Source organism: Pangasianodon hypophthalmus, chromosome 3 (assembly GCF_027358585.1).
Source record: "Pangasianodon hypophthalmus isolate fPanHyp1 chromosome 3, fPanHyp1.pri, whole genome shotgun sequence".
NCBI lineage: Eukaryota > Metazoa > Chordata > Actinopteri > Siluriformes > Pangasiidae > Pangasianodon > Pangasianodon hypophthalmus.
Window position 1 is genome coordinate 9,082,818 of NC_069712.1, and position 8,105 is coordinate 9,090,922.

An 8,105-nucleotide genomic window follows, 5' to 3' on the forward strand; every position below is an offset into this window, starting at 1 on the left:
AGAAAAAAGGCATAAGACCAACATCGACAACATATCACGGAGTCTCTGCCTCACTGCTAAGACGTCGCTGTGCAGTAGTTTACACTCAGCATCACAGTAAATATGTAAATGATTCAGTGCTGTGAAACACATGATGCATCTGCCATTTGTGTACAAACTGACATGCTTCTTACAACGCCTCATACTGTGGTTTAGTTTTGAAATGTAAACGACAAATGCGGTCAAATTTGAGTCAGTGTACTTTATACCATCAAGCACATAGGAAATAAAGGCTTAATGTTTTGTGGTATGCATGTCATCGTTCATGAGTGTGTGGGCAGCAGTGCTAACATTCACATCGTAATCAGATAATGCCCATCCCTATTAAATTGCCTGCTGATTTCACTTGGATAGGTAGAGCCACACAAACAAAATGAATTCAAATCTCTTGTAATGCAAACACTCTATTTAGCAAAATGCTTGATTTTTTATGTAGCTTACTGTTAAATGAGCACATTATTGATACATACAGAAACTCGTGTTAAAAAAAAAAAAAAAAAAAGTTTTTCAAAATAACTGAAAATTATGATGAATGGATGGGATTTAAGGAAAAATTGTTTGACGGAAATTGTTTTCATGGGCATTTGTATATATTAAACATAAAAGATGAGGAGTTATATGCATTAGCACACAGTATGTGAGGTTATGCACCAAGGAACAGGCAATAAGTACAAAAATATAAATCTAATATAAAGAAATATAAAGTGGTATAATTTGTTTTCACTAAGGTGTGAAGAAGGTCAGATGATAATGATTGTTTTGTTATCATTTCGGTATCGGGAATTGCGATACTATGCTTGGCATCGGAGTCAAAATGATAATATCGTGACAACCCTATTTCTAGGCGCGTGCAGTATTTCTAACTCGAAATGTACGCGATTTATGATGAATCTTATACATAAATAAAGTAGACAACGTCTGCTAAGTTTATATTATCTGGTCTGGGAAATGAAAATAGCCTTGAGCGTGAGTGAGTGAGTGTGTGTGAGTGTGTATGTGAGTGTATGAGTGTGTGTGTGTTTTGGGTGTGTTTCGCCGCAGCAGGGCCCCGGAGCGAAGCGGATGCACGAGCTGAGCCACGCCGCGTTAGAGAGCGCGCAGGGCGGACACACGCTCAGCCAAACACCGGTGAGGAAACCGGGGCCCATCTGGGTGGAGATGATTACCCTGACCGCAAATAAAACCTGTTCCCCAACCAGACACAACATTGTCAACATTATCAAAGAAAACCACAATGTCGTAATGAAACAATGTAATAAAATAAATAAATAAATAAAAGCAAATTATATGTAATGTTTAAGTAAGGGGCGTTAATCGGGCGCGTTTGGGATTCACAGGCCGGTGCAGCTAGCGAGCCAAAAACCGCTTAGCCTGGACAGTTAACCACTATTTTATTTAACTCAAAACACCAGTTAGCATTACTACAATAATAAACCACATTTACAGTAAATATAATTTGCGATAAACGAGTTAATAGCGTTGCTAATTCTGCAGAGAGGTGGAGAAGAATTAAGCTACACACCACAAGCAGTTAGCAGGATAGCGACAGCTAGAGAGGGAGCTCACTCGCTAACGGAATAGAGCCTGCTAACTTTCTCTATCCGTAATAAATGCATTAAAACAGAAGCTGAACAATATAATTTAACTAGCAAATGTAAATGCGGGATTGTGTTTATATTCCGGTTACTGTATAACCTGCATGCTTTAGGTTTTAAGTTTCAAAAGTAGTCATTGTTCGTTTTATAAACACACGTTTAACAATCTGACGAGCAGAAGTGCAGTATTCTTGCTGCCACATTAGACTCGGTCACATCACAGACACTGGGCTTTTATTTACTTTTACTGTAAAAACCCGGAGACGCTAGTTTAGTTGTCAAACATTAGCATAGCTAGCCATTCGTCCATTTTCATACAGTTTGAAACACCATAAGCACACAAATATCTTACCTGTCAGTTGGCACACACCCTTCAAACGCTGCTGGCTGATTTATACTCGTTTATGACTCTGGATATCCAATCTATCCGATCAGATATAATGACTTTAATCGGATTCTCTGGGTGGTGGGTCTCTCAATGGCTGTCCCGCTAGCCTGCTAGCTAGGTAAGCTAACTCTTCAGCTGACCGAGTAAGGATGGTACTATCCACTTCTTTGCTTACAGTTTTCTCAAAGAAATTTCGATATCAATAGTGTCTTCTTTCAGACGGCTACATTATGCAGCGCGTCCTCCTGTAAAGCCTGTAAAGCTGCAGTTAGCATACAGCTAAGCTACACTTTCTCTTCTAAGCCAATATAACATTTTCCGTTCACTGCAGCTTTTAGTTTCCACGAGTGATTAGCTCCACCCTCAGAAAGCCGATTGGTCAGGAATGTGACGATCGATTTTACCGACCAATCAGAAAGCAGTAATATGAATATTCAATGAGGTTGTGAACTCAGAACGTCTGTAGCCCAGGGCTTCTGAAACTTTTTGCAGCCAGGTACCTCGTTAAGTGTAAAAGAAATTCCATTAAACACCACAGCACAGTTATTTTACGAACATAGTCCAACTATTTCAATATTAGGCCCATTGTTTCAATATGTACTGTAACATTCTGTCTATTTTTGGAGTTCTGGAGCTTTTATTATTGAACTTTCCACACATTAGGCCTAAATTGACATTGTTAATACTGAGGTTTGGATTAAACCTGTTCAATTCAAGTGACCAGTCAAACAGGCCAATAACTATAAGAATTCAATAATAAATATAAAAGTTTTGTTGTTATCTCTACCACTGTAACAAAATATGCTTCATGGACCCCTGGGGGCCCCTGGACCACACTTTCAGATCCACTTTTTTAGCCTGTGCATAGAACATTAAGCCCAATGGATTCATAGAAACAGAGCCCATGTGCCACTGTAAGCTAATTTGGAAACTGTGTGGTCCTCTGTTCAGTCCTGCCCTACTCCACACACACACACACACACACACACACACACACACACACACACACACACATGATTCATTTTTGTGGTGGCTTGATATTAAGCTTATGAACTGGGTCAGGTTTGTTTGGAGTAGGGAACATTTGAAATTCTGCAGGACCGTAAACCCCCAGAACTGGAGTTGAAAACCCTGAGTCTAGGGTACATTATTTTCAGTTGAATTCCTTTTGATATGCATAGCACTTTTAACAGTAGTCATTATCACAAAACAGTTTTACAAAATCTGGATGTAGATTTAGATAGCTAATGACCAAGCCAGAGGCGAGGAGACAGTGACAAGGAGAAGACACAAGATTTAAGCAGTTCATAAAGGAACCCATCAAAAGTGAGATTATAAATCCTTACAGTGTACAGGTATAGAAAGGATGTTGTACAGGTGTTGAAAGGATGTACAAGCATACTGTGAATAGGAATCCTATTATTTGTTATGTTATGTTCAAAACAGCACCTCATTTCCCACAATTCCTAAAATTTATATCCTGAATTTATATATTTCTGTAAAGCTGCTTTGTGACAATGGCCACTGTTAAAAATGCTACACAAATAAAATTGAATTGAAATGAATTAATGGCAATATTCAGAAAATAGCACATTATGTAGTAAACATTTTCAGACATTCTATAGATCAGAGTTAAGTAATTAAAAGTGTATAAAAATACACACACCCACACACACACACACACACACACACACATATATATATATATATATATATGTATTATACAGACACACACACATCTACATATACCATAAGTTGGTATGAAACTGACAGACTGTGTCATGGGTGTTTATGTTCACTGCACTGTTTTGCACTCATTGCACTCTCTCTCTCTCTCTCTCTCTCTCTCTCTCTGTCTTTGTGTGCGTGTGAGTGTGTGAACATGCTTAAAGCAAGGATTAGAGAGACAGCAGGGCTTGTAGGCCTACAGATAAGCCCACCCACACCCACATACCCAGTCTAATATCCCTACAAAGCTGACCAACATCTGTCACACCACCTCCTGGACCAAATAACACTGCTAACACCAAATAATATTGGGCTGAGACGAGAAACACATAAATAACACGAGCAGGATGACAGACAGATGTCTGGACAAATTAAAAGCAATCATATGTCAGATACCCAACACACAAACACAAAACAACAAAAGACACCCACTGGCCATTTTATTAGCAAAACCTGTACACCTGCTCATTCATGCAATCATCCAAACAGCCAATCATGTGGCAGCAGCATAATGCGTAATACATCATGCAGATACAGGGCAAGAGCTTCAGTTAATGTTTATAACAAACATCAAAATCACACAAATATGATCTCAGTGACCTTGACCATGACCTGGTTGTTGGTGTCAGTTAGGCTAGTTTGAGAATTTCAGAAATTGCTGATCTCCTGGGAGTTTCATGCACGACATTCAATAGAGTTTACAGAGAATGGTACAGAAAACAAAACAAAACAAAAAACATCCAGTGAGCGGCAGTTCTGCTGGCAGAAACTCTTTGTTGATGAGAAAGGTCAGAGCTGGTTTAAGCTGACAGGAAGACGACAGTAACTCAAATAACCACTCTTTGCAACCATGGTGAGCAGAAAAGCATCTCCGAATGCATAGCATGTCAAAGTCTTGAGGAAATGGGCTACACCAGCTGAAGACCATATTGGGTTTCACTCCTGTCTGCCAGGAAGGGAATCTGGGCCTACAGTGGGCATAGGTTCACCAAAACTGAACAGCTAAAGATTGGAAAACATTGCCTAGTCTGATGAATCTTAGTCTCTGCTGCTACATACAGATGTATTTACATGTCAGATTTTGGCATCAATATCATGAATCCATGGACCCAACTTGCCTTCAGTGATGGTAGTGGTGGTGTAACGATGTGGGGACTGTTTTCTTGGCAAGTTGGGCTCCTTAATACCAATCAGGCATTCTTTAAATGCTACAATCTATCTGAGTATTGTTACTGACCACATGCACCCCTTTATGGTCACAATTTACCTATCTTATAATGGTTACTTCTACCATGCTAATACACCATGTCCCAAAGCACATCATCTCAGTTGGGTTCCATGAACATGACCTGATGATGAATTGAGTGTACAATGTATTTGTATTTATTAATTAGTTTTGTATTTATTTATCATTTCTGTAAAAATCAACTTAGTATGCCAAACTCCACAGAAAATGCACATTTGGCAAGAGCTAAGAGCTGTAGAGCTAAGCCTATTGCTCTGTGCACAATGCTATCACATTCTCCCTCATCTGCTTCAGTTTTATTTAGTTTGCAAAGCCAGGCCTTTAATCTGGAGCAAATGTACAGGATCTCGGCCCGGCCTGTCCACAGCTGTAGCCACTGATAGGTGGTCATTGTATTTTCTTTGTAAGCCTTCCCTGTAATCTTACCTTGGGTTAGATGGGAGTGTCTGTACTATTGATGTTTTTGTGACTGTTATTTTTATCGAGCATAGTGTTTTGGCTAGCCACTAAAGTTTTTGCACTAAAGTTTTATTCTAGAGTTCTTCATTCACCTAGATGAGGCCTGCTTTGTGCTTCAGAGGTTTAAGTCTCTGTGTTTAATACTGGCATCAACACTGAGCTACTGACTGAGTGTCAATGAGTGGTATGAGTGGTGTCAATTCTTTATTTTTTTAGTTTGTATATTTGCTTATTTGCTTCATGAATTACTCATGTAGTTATTTATTATGATGTTGGATATTACAAGGTTTGGTGGCAAACACAAGAAAGTCTGACGACACACCAGGCAGCTTTAAAGGGTGTGTCTGAATCAGTGTTTAATCTGTGGCAGCTTTGTGGCCTTGAACTTTTGCCACAAATTATCATACTGTCTCTTTATTTTCTCTGAATCCAATGCGGCTCTGTGATGTTGACCATTCTGATAGCAAACAATTGTTTTTGTCTATGGTTTTGATATTATTTAAGCTCATACAGTAGATGTTTAATTTTAATTTCAACTGGAATGCATGAATATAGTTAAGAATATAATGATATTATAAAATATCATCTTCAGTAACCAATTTATCCTGGTCAGAGTTGCTATGGATCCTGAACACTGGGTGAAAGGCACACATACATACACACACACACACACACACACACACACACACACAGGGCAGTGTAGTGTAGCCAACCCACTTAACTGCATGTTGTTGGACAGTGGGAGAAAACAAGAGAACCCGGAGGAAACTCAGATGGACACAGGAAGAACATGTAAATTTCCACACAGACAGTATCCAGTATACCCTCCAGTATCCACAAACCTGGAGCTGTAAGATGGCAATGCTACCAACAGCACCATCATGATTTTTTTAAGTACTATATGGATCTGGACCATTGCTGCAATTTCCTTTGGGATCAATAAAGTTTCTATCTATCTATCTATCTATCTATCTATCTATCTATCTATCTGTGGTTGATGGTTTTATCCAGAGTGACTTACAATTGAGACAATATACAACTGAGCAACCGAGACTAGTACTTGCTTGCTCTGGTCAAAATAATTTGGACCTTTTTTGATATTTCCTTATGTAAATTTAACCACTGTCATTAGCAAGCTGTTCATCAAATGAAAATGAAAGGAGATATTACTAACTCGCTTACTCACTCACTTTCAGTAATCACTTAATCCTGGTCAGGGCTGTGGTGGATTTGGAGCCTATTACAGGAGCACTGGGTGTGAGGCAAATATGTATTGAATACACCCTGGATGGGACACCAGCCCATCACAGGGCACCATGCACACACATGTTCACACATAGAGGCAATTTATCTCAGCCAGTCCACCTACTGCTATTTTTGGGAAGGTGGGAGGAAACTGGAAAACCTGGAGGAAACCTATGCAAACATGAGAACATGCACAGAAACAGACTGTGACCTGAGCTCAGGATCAAACCAAAGACCCTGAAGCTGTGAAGTGGTAATGCTACCCATTGCACCACTGTGCCACCCAAGGAGATGGAACTTTTTTTTTTTTTTTACTGCTTTACAGTGATAAAAATGTGAAAAGGAATTTACAGCAGACGCTAAACAAGGCTATTTTTTGTAGTGGAATAATTATGCAAATAGCAGTCCCCCTCAATGGCCACAAGGGGGCAGCAGCAGTCCAGATTTCACAGTGCCTTAACACCTGGCTGGGCTGGACAGGGACATAGAAGGAATTTTGGGTTCCATGAATGAATATTGTTCTGGGCCCCAACCCTTTCTAATTTTTTTTATTGGATTTTGTATAAATTAAGATTTTATATATATATATATATATATATATATATATATATATATATATTAAGATTTATTTATTTATTGCAATTTTTGTTGGTTTAGCATCTTTTAACATATAGTTTACATTTATAGTGTATCTTTATTATATATTTTTAATATACACATATAAAATATTTAATTATTTAATATATTATATATATCTTAAAATATTTTTTCTATGCATAGTGGCACAGCGGTAGCTTTACAGCTCCAGGGTTCCTGGTTTGACCCTGATGGGCTGAACAGTCTGGTTACTGTCTGTGCAGAGTTTCACATGTTCTCCCTGTGACTGGGTTCTCCAGTTTCCAGCCACCTCCCAAAACAGGCTAGTAGAGAACTGACTAGTCTAAATTGCCCCTAGGTGTTTATGAGTGTGTGAATATCTGTGTACATAGTGAACTACAATGGACTAGTGTCCTATTCAGGGTGTGTTCCTACCTCATGCCCTGTGTTCTGGATCTAGCATTTACTGAAGATGAATGACTTCTGTGATGAGGATGGAAACCGGAGATGTCTTTCATCCAGCTTGTGTGTCCAGTCTTATCTGCAAAAAGCCTGTGCGGCTGCAGGATTTCATTCTGACCAAGTAGAGTCATATCTTTTTCTACTTGTTTATTCAGATTGTCTAGTCTTTAAAATGAGTTGTATAAGTTAAAAAAAAAAGACTTACAGGCACATTGGCCTTTATGGATAAGATTGAACAGACTTACTGTAAAACACTTGATTCAGGTTATTAGATACCCTGAGTTACAAGAGAGAAAACCTGTTTTGGAGAAACCTATGCTGGGTCATGTGTTAGGCCGGACGTGCA

At 38.9% G+C, this 8,105-nt stretch overlaps 1 protein-coding gene across 2 annotated transcripts in view; it reads right to left on the reverse strand.

The window, feature by feature from the left end:
* zdhhc5a (zinc finger DHHC-type palmitoyltransferase 5a) overlaps nucleotides 1-2,381 on the reverse strand; it is a 29,135-nt gene extending 26,754 nt beyond the window's left edge. The window contains exon 1 of one of the 2 annotated variants that reach the window (XR_003403913.3): nucleotides 1,987-2,381. The gene's annotated coding sequence lies outside the window, so the exon portion shown is untranslated. The remainder of the gene's footprint in view (nucleotides 1-1,986) is intronic. The other variant, XM_026934919.3, reaches the window with a different exon arrangement.
* Nucleotides 2,382-8,105: the final 5,724 nt, after the last annotated feature.